Source organism: Haliaeetus leucocephalus, unplaced genomic scaffold (assembly GCF_000737465.1).
Source record: "Haliaeetus leucocephalus isolate CR32 unplaced genomic scaffold, Haliaeetus_leucocephalus-4.0 Scaffold545, whole genome shotgun sequence".
NCBI classification, from domain to species: domain Eukaryota; kingdom Metazoa; phylum Chordata; class Aves; order Accipitriformes; family Accipitridae; genus Haliaeetus; species Haliaeetus leucocephalus.
In genome coordinates, this window is record NW_010972981.1 from 7,550,900 (window position 1) to 7,569,441 (window position 18,542).

General features: G+C 37.0%; 1 protein-coding gene across 1 annotated transcript in view; it reads left to right on the plus strand.

Moving 5' to 3' along the window:
• The window catches only part of PCDH7 (protocadherin 7), a 310,621-nt gene that overhangs the window by 21,226 nt on the left and 270,853 nt on the right, over positions 1-18,542 (plus strand). The window lies entirely within an intron of this gene.

The window sequence follows — 18,542 nt, forward strand, 5'->3', positions numbered from 1 at the left end:
CGGTCCTGCCGCCCCCCCCGGCCCCGCTTCAGCGGCCGGTCCCGCTCGCAGCGGGCGCTTCCCCCGCCGTGATGCTTTCCCAGCCTCACAGCGAGAGAGCTCCGGCTAAGGGGGAAAGTTTCGCCTCGGTAGCCAGGTGTTTTGGGGAAGGGTGGCTGCTGCCCGCCTGACGCTTCCTAAAGCTCTGGGTGAGAGGGGATTCGCAGCCGCAGCGCTGAAGCGTTAATGGCTGTACTTACCACGTCGCTCATTAGGACCAAAATGCTTAAATAATCTACAAAGCCTGCCTGCCGTCTAACTCACACCGCAGAGACTGCACTCCTTGCAGCAGTTGCTCTGAATACACATAAAGGTTAGTGAGCTTGGAATGGCACCCCAGTATGTTTCCACTGCCCGCCCTCCCCCGCCTTGTATATCCCATGAAATTGATTCATTCATTCAAGCTGAGAGGCCCTGATTTGCCAGCCCAGCTGCTGCGCGGCTCCGTCTGCAGCGAGCGGGACTGCCGTGAGCCCCCCGCGAGCGAGGTGTGCCCCCGGGAGCGCCGCGAGTGACCGGCGCTGATCGCGGCCGCCTTGGCGGAGGTGGGCTCAGGGAAGCTCCCAGAGCCTAAACCCGGTGGTGACAGGGACTTCTTTACAGTCCTTGAAACAGAATAGGGGTAGCACAGGGGGGAATCAAGCTCCTAAGCGAAAGCCTTCGTTTTGTTTATTTTACGAGACACATACGTAGCCTGAACAGAGGTCACTTTTCTTGGGGGGATAGTAAAATGAGATACTTAACACCTGGCGACTTCCATTACATCTTTCCACGTAAGATAATATTCTGAATGTTTCCTCAGCTACAGTGCACGTTACACAAGAACCTAGGGATAAATGAATACTGAGTCATGTAAATACAGAGCCAAGTCTGGAACAGGGAAATTCTGACGAGTTTGACAAAACCGCTTTCTTTTCGACTTATTAACATGCAAATATGGTACACTATGACTTTTTTTTATACTTTCAAACGTCTGCTAGTCTACTACAATTGAAGTTTTACAATGTGCTGCCAGTTTTTGCATTCTGCTCAGAAATACTTAAAATACTGTAAAAGAAAATGAATTGTATGAGCCACTCAGTCCTCCCAGATCACCAAAAAAAAGTGTGATTGATGAACTATCTGCCAGTATTTTTGTGTATGTTGTTTTATAAGTGATACAGATTTATAGAACGCTTGACAGAGTAGTTTCTGGGTGATACATTTCATTAACTCTCTCCTGGAGAGTACATTACAATTTCAGTTTGAAAATAGTCTGTATAAAATACAAAGTGCTAAGAAAGTTCCTAAGCTTCCATCTACTAAGGCTTATTAAGCACATAGTAAATTATGCCATTTTAGTGAACACTGGAATAACAAAATAGCAGTGAAACATACGCTAATCAGATACTACTTCTTTCTTGCTGTTGCAATTCATCTAAACATATGAATTATAAACTGTCAAAGTGTAAGTTATTTTCAGTGTAAAGAATGACTTGCATGCTAAGTGTAGGAATGGTGAAGGATTACACCATACAAATTACTACTTTGCTTGATAAGAAACCCCCAAACTTATTTAAGATTATATTACAGAAATATGTTTTGAATTACTTAACATTTTTCAAGGATATATTTTGATATGCAATACATTAGAAGACTTCTTAGTAGAAGAAAATGCCTTTATTACACTTTTACTTGCAACAACCAAACTGAAAGAATTACTTGCTGAATTGCTCCGTTATTTATCTAGTTTGTTACAAAACCAGTTTCTCAGTGCCGATAGTCTTCCTGTGCTAAATATTTAGTTTGTTATGAAGGTTAGTTTACCTGAGTAGTTCATAGTCAATATTCTAATGCCTTGTCTTTTTAAATATGCAGAAAGTATTTGCACACTTGTAAAGCATGCACGTAAGTTAAGGAAAGTGCCCCAAGAAAACAGCAAAGGTAGTGCTAAATAACCGACTCTACAGGAGAGGCTACCAGGCACAAAACTTCTGTTACCACTTTCCTGTGGCTATTTGCCAAGTTGTTGCTGAGTGACATTTGTATAGTTTTGCTCATGCTTTTGCATAGTAGTGGGGACATTAAGACTTATTTGCATAAACAATATGTAGACGTTTCACATCTCAGACATTGACAATGGAGCATTTCTCAGTTTATCAGGCAAAACACACGGGGATTTTGAACACCCAAACCATGTGGAACTCTTGCTCAGCACATTGTTTAGAGAGAAATGCGAAGCAGTTGAGATACAGGGTTCTGATGTGGTGTACATCAGATTGTTACATAGTTCAGCGGCACATGTGAAATAGAACCAGTGGCATATTAACGTGACCATGATAGGGAGACTGGTTGAAATCTCTAAGGCTGCCTTTATTTACTCATCGGCAGTTCCCTTTGTTCTAAGGAGACATTAGAAGGTGTATAAAGTTTTAGAACAAATAAGAGGACACAGCAGAACGTACCTGCTCTAAGTTACTGGAGATGAGAGCAATACTAATTTCCCATTAGTGTAATTAGAATTGGTAATTGATACTTTCATATATATACAATATAGCAGTCAGGAAATAAAGTCTCTACTTACGTGACCGACTGGTGTACCCTAGTGAATGCAAGTTGGTTTTGTTCTGATTATTCGATACTTCCTTTTAAAGGTAATGCATTGAATTTCTTATATGAGTTCCCAAATACATCTTGTTTGACACAGTACTGTATAGGAGAACTTCAGCAGAGAAAACTATAAGCTATTTGTAACTCTCCTCCTTCTTGACGTCAGGTGGTTTATAAAAAGTTTAAAACTAAATTCTGTATTCAGTAGTCTTCTGACATTTCACCGTCACTTTTTTAGAAGATCTTTCACAAGTTTGACTCATATTCTTGTCTCATTTAGCATGGCATTGGTCTGAAATATTCTTTCAGGCTCCCATTTATTAATTCTCTCCTATTCACTAAAGTACTAACACATAACCACTCAATGGCAAACAAATGTTTAAATCACTTAGTACTCCATAGGTCTTAATCACTTGCAGAAAGTTAAAGCTATACAGAAGTGTTTTGCTGAATGGGGATGAGTTTAAGCAAGTGTTTTTCTGGATCACAGATTTAAAATCTGAACCCTCCAGGTGCTGCACGTTGCCTGTGAGGAGCCTGAATACTACTAACTTCCAGCAAAGACAGCCAAAGATAAGGAAAGCTCAGTGCCTAAGAGGAATAATTTAGCAGCTTGGAGGGTTGCATCCTTAATCATAATTCTAGTCACAGATTTTAATTGTAAATAATTGTTTATTTTCTCATGTTAGTTACAGATATATCTTTATAATACATGCTGGTTTTTCCACTTTGTTTCACAGAGCAAAATAGTGACATATGAGGAGGTTTATTTCACTGAAACTTTTAATCACAAGTATGAAATTAGCATGTTAACAACCACTGTTTGAAGAACAGGCCTTTTAAACCCTGTTTGTATGTTTACATTTTTGGGCCATCATGTTGTCTTGGTTTCTTTTTCACTTGTTCTGCTCAACAAACAATGATTATTGGCTACTTAAAACACTGCAGTTGTGGTGGTGTTGGTTTTTTTTGTTTGTTTATTTTTTTTTAAAGATATTGGTCACCTCTGGTAGGGTTAGCAGAACCAGTACAGGAATTTCTGAGCAGCATTATTTCTTCACTTGGGGTATTTGCTTCCTGGCCAATTCTGTAATCCTTTATGAATTATCCCTATGCCTTTTCTCCTTGGAAATGTAGTGTTTAGTGAAGAAAAATGTTTATGATACCAGTGTGTCCTGACACACCAGTCAAAACTAGATGCATTTCCTGTAAAGTCTTATTTCCATGAAAGTGAAATATGTAGAAATTAATTTCTGAGAAAATTCTTTGTACGGTAGCCAGTTAATTTGTTTCACAACATTTCAAACATTAATCAGTCTGTTGCAATGTAGAAGTATTTTGACTAGTTGGTTATCATGTATGTGAATTGTATCTATAAACTAAATGGGTCAATTTCCTCATAAATATGCACATATAACCAGCAGACTTAATAGGACCCAAAATTCATCCATCAAGGGAGCAATCAGTTTAACCATGCAGGAAAGCATAATCTTTTTTCTTGCTTATGTGCAGACACACACATACACCCAGGCGCTTATCTCAAAGGCTGCTTTTTATAATCACAAAGCAACTCTCAAGAATAAAGTTTTCCACAACTAAGCAAATGTCCTACAGTATAATAATCGTAAAAATCACAATGTTATGGTAGCACTAAGTACAACGTAGAGAAAAAAAATGGGAACATTGTCATCAAGTATAAACATTTAATTTGGCGACTTCTTTCATACATTAATACTGTTTGGTGCAAAGTGTACAGAAGTATATTTCAAATTTTCTGTTCTCAATTTGCATTATACTAAATACTTTACAATTAGTTTTTAAAAGTGACCCACATTTGACCTTCAGTAACAAATTATCATGAAAGAGAGGCTAATTAAACATGAAATAGATGGATTGTTGATGCTTTAATTATCTTTATTTAACACAAAGTGTTCCACTGATAAGTGCAGTCTTTATTTTTTTCCTCTTCAGTAAAATCATCTTGTACAGTGTGCAAATGACTGAGTTACCACTGAATCATTCTGCACTCCCAGGAGATGTGCAGAGCCAAAAGGGACAGGATCTGAGTAAAGGAGGATTCATGCTCTGAATAAGTAAAGAACTGTACTATTATAGGCAAGGGGTAGCAAGAAACATCTTTAAAAGGATAGAGTCTGATTTATCAACTCAGACAGCTCTCTGGCATTGTACATACCGATATGAACCTGGGTTATAACCATGGTTAGCAGTTTGACTATTGCTGTGTCAGTCTTTGTACTGTAACAGTGTATTTCTGAGTGTGTTTCTTCTTTCTTTCTCTCTCTCTTTTTTTTTTTTGTGTGTGTTCAGTTGCCTTGTTTTCTAGTATTTGGGATACTTGCTAGTTTGACCAACTGTCAGTTGTGTTTCAGAGAAATACCTGTCCTGCAGCTTCAGGCACATTTTCCTATAAGGATTTTCTTTCAAGAAGGCTTATGTAGTTAGTGATCTGCTGGGCTACTTTGAGATGTAAAACTTATCAAATTGGTTTTGCATTAAAATGCAAAAGAAAAATCAACAGACTTCAGAAGTAGTTAACATTGTGCTTATGAGTCAATTAACTAGATCCTTCACAAGCACTGTGAACTCTTCCCTACATTTGCTGAACATTTTAGTATTTAATTACTAACCTTAACAGGACACATCATTTTCATTTTCCTTGACTATATATACAGGAAATATTGATACAGACACATGAGCAATTCGGTACACTATTTAGCAGGCTGGTTTTCTAAGTTTTCTAAGCAAGTCTGCTTCCAACAGATATCTAGAAACTGTTAAAGCTGCAAAACAATTTCCTTTTTTCAGTCTTACGCTGCATGTAATACGTTCCATGTAATTTATGTTCTACATTTCTCCTTTTTTAAAATATTTATTACTTTTTGTAGGTGTTTTTATCTCACTGTGTGCTCAGGCAGTGCTATTTCTGTATTTTTCTCCCCTGATTTTTCTTTCCTAGAACAGGAGATTTGTTGTCCGTCTGTAATCAGATTTTGGACTTTGCTAGAGTATACGATTTATTAATTTTAATCAATAATTAAAACAAACAAAAAATAGACCAACAGTTACTATCCAGAATCAAAAGAAAGTTGTTTATTTTAATTTTTATTATTATTATTAAAATTTACATTCTTTCAATTTTTTAATCAAGATTGTAAAAGAAAATTCTGACATTCATATGGGTGTATGTCAAGTTTATTGACTGTGCAGTTTAATTAAAAGTGTGTTGGTAATGCGGACTGTGCAATTCAAGTTATTCTAACAGTGTATGCTGCATGGCCCAGTAGTAGTATAAGGAGAATATTTAAAATACTTTTATTAAAAATATTTTAAATTATTTTCTTTCAGTTGATCTCACAATAGCCAGTCCTTTCAAGCCTTGCTAGCTTCCTATCCTACAAAATGCATGTTGCTAGGTAAATAGTAAAAAATGAAATTCTCCTGTATCTGGTATCCTTTCATGTTTTTTCTTATTTGTACTAAGTTGCAAAGTTTGAAATTTTCAAACCGTAATGTACGTAAAAATAATTTGTGAATCTAAGGTCTGACTCAAACAGCAGATGAGATAAAATTACAGGGTCCATTTGAGTTTTGACTTCTGTGAAAAAAAATGTCTTGAAGAGAGGGGAGACAACATACACGTACTATGAAAAAGCTAGGTCTGACTTACTGTCTTCCATATACGTTAGGCAACAGAGGTCACTTTTATTTTGCTGTTGTGCAGGTTCCAAGGTCACTTTTATTTTGCTGTTGTGGATGACAAAATATCACACTAATGCTAGAGTAACCAAGGTTAGTTAGGGCATCTAAAATGTGATTTACAACAGAAGACAAAAGAGGATTTAAAACTTCTTCATTTCTTATTTTAGTGCAATTTCCTCTATAAATATTTAACTGAAAGCAGGTCATGAACAGATGTCAAAATCTTAAAACGTGATTATACTGAAGTACCAGTTAGTCAAGTTCCTGGATGATGTCAGTGACACACATTGGAGTTGTCCAGCTGTGTGGAACTGTGCTTAACATGAGTCGTTTGCTCACTCTTATGTGCCCTTTTTCACTGACAACAGTTGTAAAATTACAATTAAGAGCAACTTTTGACTGTACTCAAAAAATAGGGAATAAGTTTGATATATAATACATATGAGTAGTGTGGAGGAATCACTTTGTGTGTGTGCGTGGAAAGAGAAGACAGGAAAACTTAAAAGTTCTGTTTTTTACAAGTTTGAAGAGAAATAATATTCTGGCCACATTTAAAACTGAAAGGTATGTAAAAGTGATGTGCTTTCTTTTTTATTGTTTATAACAATCAGACAATCCTCTCATTTAGGTAACACAGCTGTTTTGCAGTCATTAGCTTGTAAAATGCTGCAGCATAACCCCAAAAGTATAGCTTAATTTTACTGAGTGGATCACAAACGACACAATTATTAGAAGCTGAAGAAAAGCATTATGTTTGTCTTTCAAAACTTAATTTACCTTATTAACTACTGACAAGAGTGAGTATATTTTTAAAAGGCAAACATTGTTCTGTCAGATGAGATTTTGTTACAGATTCTATGTTCTGAATCAAACAACCTAATGGCTGAGTTTGTAATCCTTGGATGAAAGAAATGTGTTGTTGCAAGTAGCATTCTTGGAGTATTAGGAAGCAATAAAATTAATATTTATCAAAGTATTTGATATAGGGTCTTTTATTATCTACAGATAATATAAAGTCAAATTATAGATTATGTAAAGTCAATTTTTTTAAGACTAGGTACAGAAGGTTGGTACTAGCTGACATGCTGAAAATCACTCATAGAATATGTGGTAGAACAAGAATACAGAACAAGAATACAGAAATACTGCTTCCATCTGCCAAAAATTCAGAGAGAATTGTATCTTGCAGGCTTGTCTGAATCAATTCCTTTATGGTACCACATTGTAAGTAACAAAATATTTGTCACCTGACAGGATAAAAATTTCTGCATTACATGGTCACATGATGGTTATGGAGAATCCTCCATCAACTCCCTGAAAAGTAGTTTCTTGACTGGGGTTGTGGCCAGGAAATGTGCGCCTTTTGTGGTATGTGCCATATGTTTTCTCTGTGGTAGTACTTCTCAGAGAGAAGCAGGAGGGGCTGCCATAATTTATTCTGTCTATCCATGTATAGATGTTAAGGAGTTTTCAGCCCTAGGAGCATAGTAAAATATGAGAAGCAGCACCTACTTCCTTTGGATACCAAATCCATGTGAGGCAGACTCGCTTTAACACATTCTCAGAGGCTTATCCTTGGGGAAAATATCCTTTATCAGGACAATACTTTTACAGGGATACAACTTGATGTAGAATTGTGTTTCCGAGTTCAGTGTTATGCTGAAAAATGAACCCAAGGAAATTACGGAAAGTGTCATGGTGTTCTGCGTGTGATTCAACTATATAAACATATGCATCCTAGTGTCACTTTAGATACCCTAATGTTTCTGAGATATCTGCACAGAGCTGTGTAGACAGGGTGCATGATGCAAGACCTGGGTGTCTTCTGGGACACTCTTCTGTAGCTGGAGCTCAAGGCCAAACAAAAAAGCAATCACTAAATCCTTTGGTTTACTTAAAGAAACAATAATTAAAATAAAATTAAACACTCTGTGAATGTAGTGCATTTTGGCAAGGTTGAAAATGATTTTTCTAGTAAGAACTTAGGCACAATTTTCAAATGTTCTACTGATAGAACATGCATGTGCAGATATATGTTCAAATATATACTGATGTTAGGTTAAGAAGTTATTTCTGAATTGACAAAACTGTTTCTGTTTTCACAGAAACAATACTGACAGCAGTTAGCTTAACTGAATTTCCATTTATCTTCAGACCTTTCAGGCTGATGTTTATTTCATGTTAGGTTAACCTACAGATAGTTCCACAAAGTCAGTCAAATTTAACTAATATCAATTGCTGCAAGTTAAATCAGTTGATATAGTATTCAGAGACTGCTTTGTATTAGAAAAAAAAATAGATACAGAAGAGCAGTTTGGATGTTATGCATCAAATCTCCCGCATTTAACTTATCAGAATGTATATATGTATAATTTGCAAAATAAAAGGGTAGGTTTTCATCATGTATGACATCCAAATGTAAAATTATCTTTGTAACAGGCTCTGGGAATGATGTGGCTTTAATGACATTTCAAAAAGTACGATTTTAGTATTAAACACATTCTTACTCAAAGTAGTGATAGAGCAAGGGTATACATGGCAAGCTACCTTTGTTCAGTTACCTGATAGGTTACGGTGTTTTCTGTGGAGTTGTGTGTTACCCCTTGTAGGCGTACTTATGAGAAAGACTTGGCCTGAAAATTCATATCCACTTTATAATGCAAAACTTCTTCTCTCACATAAAATCTGGCCATTTGCTTAGGCAAATCTGTTTAATTTATTTGGAAGTCCTTTTTTAAACACTATATTTAACAAGAGAAAATACTTCAGTAGTTTGCAAGCTTTCTAAAGATGAAAGACAAGAATGGAAATATAGATAATAGAACAACAGCAAATTAAAGTATTAGTTACCTCACCTGGCCTCAACATTATCACAGTGATATTTTAAATCCCTGTTTTACCACCTTCACTCTTCACAACTTTTATGTCTGCTGGTTTCAACATACATTTGGTCTCATTCTCCATCATGTCACTCCTGTTCTAAGTGAAGTTACATTGTCATAAAATTTGAGTAATGAAATGGTGAATGAGTTTCCTTATCTCCATCCATGTGTTCTAAATTGGTTATAATGACATAACATGTGCCTTGCGTGATAATGAGAGAGGATATCCATCATTCTGTTGAATCAGAAAAATGCTATTTTCAATGAGCATGTAATTATGTTCCAGTTGCAGCACAAGTTTACAGTAGGACAGTAATTGATTTCTTTGAGAGAGAAGTATTTGTTTCTTTTTCAAGTAATGTTGTGAGTTCCTTTACAGAAGGAATAATTACACTGGAAACTAGAAATCTCTACTTAAGACAGGTCACTACATGTTCAGCCACTGAACCTCAGCCCAGATCTTGGGGAAGATCTGTCATGTAGATTTAGAAAATTCACTCAGAAGGCTCCTCTGACTATATACTGATGGTTTTATTCTGCTTCCTGCAACTTACGGGCCTGAATCTATCACTTTATTTTAATGGAATTTTTCTGGATACGAATAACATTCAGCTATTTCTAGAGCAGGTGTTAATTCATATAAGTAAAAGTGACAGCAATGGGTGTGAAACACAGCAGTACCCACTTTTGTGGTGGCTTTCAACTATGAGTGTTTTTCCTAGAAATTAAAACACTGGGTCTGGGTCATGTATTTTACCCAATTTATTACTATATACTTATAAAATAAAATAGAATAACATATCTGAAATATCTAACCAGAGTGCAGATGGGAGTAGTACTTTAATAGGAATGACAAAGAACTACCACTGAGGTGCAGCAGGTGTTTCACCAGGATGTGGGTTTATGTAATGGGTGGGTTCATTCGGTAGGTTCAGACTTGATGCCGGCAGCTCCCTTGAGCAGATAAGAAACCAGTATAAATTGGTGCAGCACAGTAACTCATCCTGTTTAAATTCTCCAAGTCCATATGTGGAATTGTATGCTATTAAAAAAATTGCTGCTTGTGTTTTTAATGTGCTTTTTTACATGAATTAAAAAAAAAATACACAAGAGAGATCTAGTTTAAGTGAAGGAAACTTGTGTAACTGCAAAACAGCACTGTCTTTGCCATTCTTCATTTTGCAGAGATCACTGGACACTTACATAATTTGTCCTATCTGTTTTGTGCAACACCGGTTCTTTAAATATTTATTTATGAAATGTTGCTAGTATTCTGGACCTTTTTGGTTGTTCTTTAGTGCAGAGGAGAAGATAAGCAACAGTGTGAAATTCCTCTGTGCAGAATAAATTAAGAAGATTTTGTATCCGTTATATTGCAAAATATTTTCTCACTTATGTGACATTCAAGGAGACTGGAAGATGTTATATTCAACTGGCCCTTCAGACACTGCTGAACGAATTGAAAATTCATCTTCGACTTTCTAATACTGAATATTAGTGCACCTTGATTGCTAAATTTATGTATTTTTTCTTTACTGGTTCTTAATTAAATATATAAAGTGACTGAACTCTTCAAATTATACAGTAACCTTCCTGGAGAATTAATGTTACAAAAATACGAAAGGACTGGCTAAAGCATCACTCTATCAAAAGTTTCTAAAAGGCTTTATGTATTTATAAGTCTTCACAATCTACTATTGATGCAAATTGCTAAGGATAAAAGAAAATCCATCTGTTATCAAAGAAAAAAAATAAATGAAATAAGTCCAAGGATTTGAAAGACTTAGCATTAAGGACTAAGAATTCATACTTTGTGATGGGTTTATAGTAATTGACAGTAGAAAAGACTTCTTTTTAGCATTCACAATGTGGTGTGGGGTTTTTTTTTAATGGAAAGAAAATGACTTTGCCATAAAAGCTTCTCATATAACATATCCTGTTTCATTTCCTAATTTTGTATTCTTGACTGAAATGTCTCAATTAAAATATGACCCATCCCGTTTCATGTTATGTTGGGCATTACTAGTTTTGTTATTATTACCCTTACATTTAATCAAATTGTCTGAAGCTAAATAAATAGTATTTCATCAAGAGCTGTTGGTTTTCAATCAGTTAGGAAACAGATTACTGGCATGGGAACAGATCTAAGGCTAGTGTCTCCAATCTGCAACTAATTGGGCACTGATAATAGTACTGCCCACAGGCAAATCTTACTCGCTGTCCTGATCTATGATAGATTTTCCTGTACGTTACTATTAAATCAGATGGAGACATTTTGTAATACCGTTACAGTGACTATCTTTAACCTTTCCTTTTTAATTTGAAATACATACTGTTTGGAGATACTATCTCCATGTTTCATTTCTGAAAAGAAACAAAGAAAAGTCTCAAGGAAAACATAATAGCCATGCTTTTTTCTTTAGCTTCTCCTCTTAAAATGGTCTTTTCTTTAGGAGATAAAGTACTGTTGATACTTAACTAAGTATTCACCTGTAAAATCACATATTCTACTGCTTGTCTGACAAATTGCAGCAGGAAGTAGTGCTTCACTCTAGCTCGGCGGTGTGTGGGCTAGGTGTTGTGAGGGCGGGTGCCAGAGTACTCTCTGGATCAGTTGCAAACCACATACTAACTGTATACCATATATGCAGATTACTGCATTAAGACATTATAAGCATTCACATTTTTCCAGTGTGAAGATGGTGAGAGTGACTACTGGAGTACATAGGAACCCCTGTAGTGTACCAAGGCTCCATCATTTCAGGCTCTTCACAAATGCCGAACATGCTGTAAGAGCTGCTTTTAAACAAGGGATACATAGAGGGTAGAATAACACATACTGTAGTCAGCACATTATACTGATCTGAAAGAAAGCTATCTTCTGCTCGGTCTACATTGTTCTTGTGAAATGATTCCAACAGTTTGAAATCTGTTTTTTCACCTTGCTAGTTATGCAAACAGCTCTTCACTTTTTCACTAAAGCAAGTGGGAATTGTTCACTGTCACAAATAATAAATAACAAGAGTACCCGATCTGCACAGCATGGAAGTGATAAAAACACATGCTTATGAGTGCTTGAGATTTCACAGCTATTAATTTTGAACTTTTTGATTGCAGTTCTGTTTTACAAGAGTGGATGCTGTTAGGGCAGCAGTACACTGTGACAGTGAAAGATTATGACAACACGCATTTATCATTATGAGCTTGATAAATTCAGTGTAAGAGATGGTCAGAAAATGCCCCTAAACCTGAAGTCATAAAATGCATCTTGCCTTTACTGAAAATTAAACATTTTTTTTATTACTGCTAATAATCTTTAGTACTAATTTAATATTAATATGTTTGAGAAGGTTTGTTCGTGCATAATGAAATGTACAGCTCTTCTCAATGTTAGTGAATTCCTTAACATGTACATAGAGGGACTCTAGGAGTTTATATGCAGAATGCTGTTGTATATACAACATGTATTCACATACAGAAAGGTCCTTTACAAAAGGTCAACAAATACTATAGCTAGTTTGGGATTAAAAAAAGGTCAGAAGGACTCTTCAGGTTTTGCAGAATGTTTGTAAAATTTTTTAAAGGCACCTTAGCATTTAAAGGCTAAATTACAAGTTTTGCCTAAAAGTATACTCCCCAGCTACTTCTACGTGAATCAAAATGTGGTAGATCATGTCTTCCATTTTGAGATTGCAGTATTCACAGTGTGGTGGGAGTGTTTCAAATCAGAAATGGCATTTTTAGTTTATGAGTAGAAACAGGGATTTCAGTAATAATTAGGCATCATTCTGAAGCTGTGTACTGTAAGATAGCAGAACACAAAGAATCTGAATGCTGAATCTATAGTATTTCTTTTCAAATTTCACAGCCATAAAAGAAAAGAAATCCTATTGTATACAGTAGAAAAAGTCCTGAATAAGGGCAGTGATTGAATAAGAACATGTCTAGAAATGTTAGTACATAATTTTTTTTTATCTTTATCATTCTAGGGAATCCATCTCCAGCCTTTCTAAAATCCTTACTGAGCTTGTAATTTTTTTCACATTTTCAGAACATCATCAAAGCCATGCTAATCTGGACCAAGGACATGTCTCTGAGTTCTGGAATCTCTGAAGAAAACATTTTACTGTCTTTTCTATTTTTTACATACTAGAGATTCAGCTCAAACTTTTTAAAAACATATAGAGAGGACAGTTTGCTTATTTAGAAGGCAGGTGTTATAGCTTGCAATCAACAGTTTATAACTCATCACAAGATTAATAAGAAAGAACTGCAGATCTAAGAGGCATATGCTGCCAGTGAATGTCTAGCTCAATAATTAGGCAATCTGACTATTCACTGCAGTAAATTTCTGATAGGTTGGAATGTGTATCCCCTCTTTAAGGCATTGTAAACTTGTAATCTGGAGGAAAAGGAACAATCTCATGAGAAAAGAAAATCCAGCTTGTAGGAAGGACATCTTTCTGCCTACCGCTTTTTTTTCTGTAGTGGAAAACTGCAGGTATTTGTTTTGTCTCCCAAAGGAAAGGCCTAGCATTTAAGCAGGACTTTTCTCATAGAAAAGGAGAACAGTTAGAGTTCTGTCTTTTTCTTTTTAATTTCTTTGTTTCTTCACCCTCTAGAATTTTCTTTGGAACTCAGAAAGAAGGGCTATTTTTTAATCATTCTAGCACTTTAGTTTCTGGCAAAGTCGTTTATTAAATAATTGAAAAAATATTTTGAGATAACTTTGTCAATTAAAACTGATGCTCTCTACCTTCTTCTTCCTCTTCATCAAAAGCAGTGCACTTCTAAGACACTAGGGGATATAGATAGGAAAGCTGCATCTTTCTATGCTTTTAGGACTGCCTACTTTTTTTTCTATGCTTATATTTGGAATGATTTTGAAGGGACTCTTACATGAAGCATAGGCTAGGTAACTAATATGAAGAAATAAAAGAATAAAACAAAGAGAACCTGTGATGGAAACAATTGCTTCTAAAATTTTTTCTCCCCAGTTTGTCTTTTATTTAAACATAAATAGAATGTTTCTGAAGTAAATTAATGATGAAATAAATTAATCTAGTGAACCCTACAATAATCACTTACATGTTGGCTTTATAAAGAGCTGTTTTGAGAGCCAAATAAAGTCAATCTGTTAAATTGTTTGGGTTTTTTTGAGGGAGAACTTTTCTTGAGGAGGCAGTAGAGTATATATACTGACATATATGGGAATTTTATTCACATATAAGGTACCTTGGAGTCCTATAGTATCTGTAGTCTACTCCCAGTTATCGTGCTCTGAGTTTTTAGTCTTATCTTTCCAGTGGCAATGTGAAGATTTCTAAATTTTCATTTCAGTCTCTGTTCTTCCCACCAAACTAGTTTATTTTTCTAATATAGTAGGAGTAAGATACTGCTGTGCACTAAGGGGTCAAACATTAAGAAAATGTGAAGACCGAACATTATTTAAATTTTGTTCTTTCTGCTGGATTGCAGAAAGTGTTGGAGATCTAGAAGTATGTTACTATTAGTTTCTTGTTGGTGTTGTTTTGGTTTTTTTTTCTTTCTTTTTTTTTTATAATTAACTTCTGCCATAAAACCTTAAATATTTGAAGGTTTGAGCATATATGGTGAAAGGTAAGACAGTGAAGATAGGAAAGATCTTCATTTACAGAATTTCCCTGTTCCATAGAATAGCAGTACATGTCTGTATGACATTTTGGACACTGTTTTCCCAAAGAGGGGTCTTTCCTCTGTTATAATAGTGACAAAACCAAACCAACCAACCAACCAACCAAAGTAAGTTCCCCAGATCAGGCTGATTTCTCTTTCCATGAATCAACATACCAAGTTAAATTCAGAATCAGTCTGGCAAACACCTATGGCTGACCTATGCTTTAAAGAGTAAACAGAGGAAATGTCAGTTTTATGACTAATCCTCTGTTTTTCACAAAACCTTTTCTTTCCAAAAGAGACTTAAGTATTTTGAGCACAAATGAAATACTGCCCATCTTCTCTACTTTTCCATAATTCAAGAGCTAGGAAGCCTGATTTGTGAGAAGCTTATTCTGTGACTTTGTGTGTAATTGACAGTGAAGGGGGAAAATGAGGTAATGTTACGCCTTTGCTAGCTCTTTTTAAAGGAAGGAATATACTTATTAATGATCCAAGCTATGAATAGATTCATGGTTTATAGCACAGCCTTAGAGGGGGTTAAGAGAATTTAAGGGTATATCACACAGCCTTAAAGGGGGCTAAAAGAATTTAAAAGAAAGATATTCAGACTGGAAAATTCTGGGTAAACATTTACCTGTCTTCTTGGCAGTTCATTATTAAATTATGTGTTGGCATTTTGCAGGCACAGAAAGAAAAGAAAGGTACAGACAAAGGAATAGAAACACACTGATGACCTATTGTTAGAGTTTAAGCAGACTAAACGATTAGCATCTAAAGTATGGAGCAGAGGTAATAAAAATCTTTGCAAACTACTATCCACAGTGCATAGTCTCCAGTAATACAATTTAGTTCATTACATTACTGCATGATGTAGTACTGTATGATTCGGTATTATTATACTCTCTCTGTGTCCTGGGCTTAAACTTGTTCAAAGTCTTGGGCTAGTTCTAAACAGTAGATGTTTCATGATGCCCTGCAGATGAATCCATTAATATAAANTAATGAAATCACATCAAAGTGTGGTTTTGGTTTTTTTGGGGGGTGGGTTTTTTGGGGGGGGGATGTTTTGGTTTTGGGGTTTGGGGTTTTTTTTTGAAACCAAATATTCCCATTTGTATTTAAGAGGAGGGCGGGAAGAATCCATGTGAAAAAGAATCCATGTGAGAAATGCAGGACCTCGTTAACAGGGTGCTCTCATGAGTGTCCTTTAACATAGGTTCAGATCTGTCTTATTCTAGACATGCCCTCAGTATTATGCGTTTGATTTCTTGTCCATAAGAAGTGGATAATAGCATTCTTTTTCTTCACAAGGATGTTACAAGTTCAGACAAAGGTCACTAATGGAACCAGTGTTCTTGTTGAGTGCAGAATTTTGTCCACACTCTGGATTCTAGACTGCAAGTCAGAGTCCAAGTGCTGTGAGGGTCAGGTTCCCTGATCTGGTTGTGCTGTCATACATCCTGAGGGAAGTGCAAGCAAGCACAAATTGTAAGGTTACTATATTCAGCTTTTAGAAATATTAGGGTACTTTTTGTAGGACAGTTTGAAGTGACTCTGATGAGAGGATGTATCTTATATACGTTTACTGAGATGGCTTACAATACAATAGTGTATGAAGTATAATGGATTTCAACATCTTAACAAAGTTTAAATTTGGTTCTCTTGTGAACATGGTGTCTGTTATTAAATTTCTTACAAGTTTTCCTCCTGTTTACCACATCAGAATTAAATTCCTATTTACTGATTTATGTTGATAGTAGGGTAATAGATCTCTACATTCAATCTATATTTCATTATTAAAATATAGTAGGTGTTTCAGCCTAATACTGGAGCATAGTGGTCTTATTTAGCACTATTAAAAGATGCACACTGACTGTACAGGGATAAGGTTTTCAAAAGTTCCCTGTACTAGTCTGACTCTGTGTTCCCTGCAAAGATTTAATTAACTGGGATAGAATTATGCTTAACTCATTTGTATGAGTGTATTTTAATCAACAGAACTGTTGTTAGATCTCTATATGTACATTAGATTGAGTTCTCAAGGTAAGAATGAGGTACAAATGCCAATTTTAATGAAGAATCACATTTTTTAAAATTTGTTAGTAAAAGGTGTAGTTTGGCCCTTAGGCCATTTTGTCTCACTTTAGCTTGCTTGTCATGTAGCATAAATTACTTATCTAGGCCCACTTTGAAAGAAGAGAGATAGGTACCTTCAGAAGTTAATCTATTCCATCTACTTTAGGATATATACTGTCTCCTGGACCTCTCTCTCCATTGATCATAGAAGAAGAATAGCTTAGGTGGCTTCTAAGTCACTGAACTGGGATAAGATTGCAGCTGTACTGTGATTTTTCAGAAGCAGACATCAGTTGTGATTTTACTGGGTGCGTGTTATATTTAATCTGTACAAATGACTGTGCAGACCTATAATAAAAAATATTTTCAGGTATTTCTGCACATTTTGACTGTTGGAGCATGGACAAGTGGACAAGTATATTTGGTGGTGGCAGCAGGTGGTGGGAACACAGGCAATAGGCCTGTGAAGGCGTGAGGATATGCATCCTTCTGCCCTCTTGCCTGTTGGCTGCATGTGCTTTCTGGAAAGGTGGGAAATGATTGGGGTAGTTGGGAAAGCATATTGGGTTTGCATGGCAAGGTTTTGGTAGCAGGGGGGCTACAGGGGTGGCTGCTGTGAGAAGGTGCTAGAAGGTTCCCCTATGTCCGACAGAGCCAATGCCAGCCGGCTCCAAGTCGGACCCGCTGCTGGCCAAGGCTGAACCCATCAGTGATAGTGGTAGTGCCTCTGGGATAACAGATTTAAGAAGAGGAAAAAGTTACTGCGCAACAGCAATTGCAGCCGGAGAGAGGAGTGAGAACATGTAAGAGAAACAGCCCTGCGGACCCCCAGGTCAGTGAAGGAGGGGAAGGAGGTGCTCCAGGCACCAGAGCAGAGATTCCCCTGCAGCCTCTGAGGAAGACCATGGTGAGGCAGGCTGTCCCTCTGCAGCCCATGGAGGTCCCCAGTGGAGCAGATATCCACCTGCAGCCTGTGTAGGACCCCACACCAGAGCAGGTGGATGCCCGAAGGAGGCTGTGACCCCGTGGGAAGCCCCCCACGCTCCTGGCAGGACCTGTAAACCCATGAAGAGAGGAGCCCACACTGGAGCAGGTTTTCTGGCAGGACTTGTGACCCTGTGGGGGACCCACGCTGGAGCAGTGCGTGCCTGAAGGACTGCACCCCATGGAAGGGACCCACGCTGGAGCAGGGGAAGAGTCAGGAGTCCTGCCCCTGAAGAGGATGAAGGAGAGGCAGAGACAACGTGTGATGAACTGACCGCAACCACCATTCCCTGTCCCCCTGCGCTGCTGGGGGGCGGAAGGTAGAGAATCCAGGAGTGAAGCTGTGCCCAGGAAGAAGGGAAGGGTGAGGGCAAGGTGTTTTAAGATTTGGGTTTATTTCTCGTTACCCTACTCTGGTTGATTGGCAATAAATTAAGTTAATTTTCCCCAACTTGAGTCTGTTTTGCCTGTGATGGTAGTTGGTTGAGTGATCTCTCCCTGTTCTTATCTTGACCCATGAGCCTTTCATTATATTTTCTCTCCCCTGTCCAGCTGGGGGGGGGGGGGGGGGATGGGGGGGGGGGGGGGGCTTTG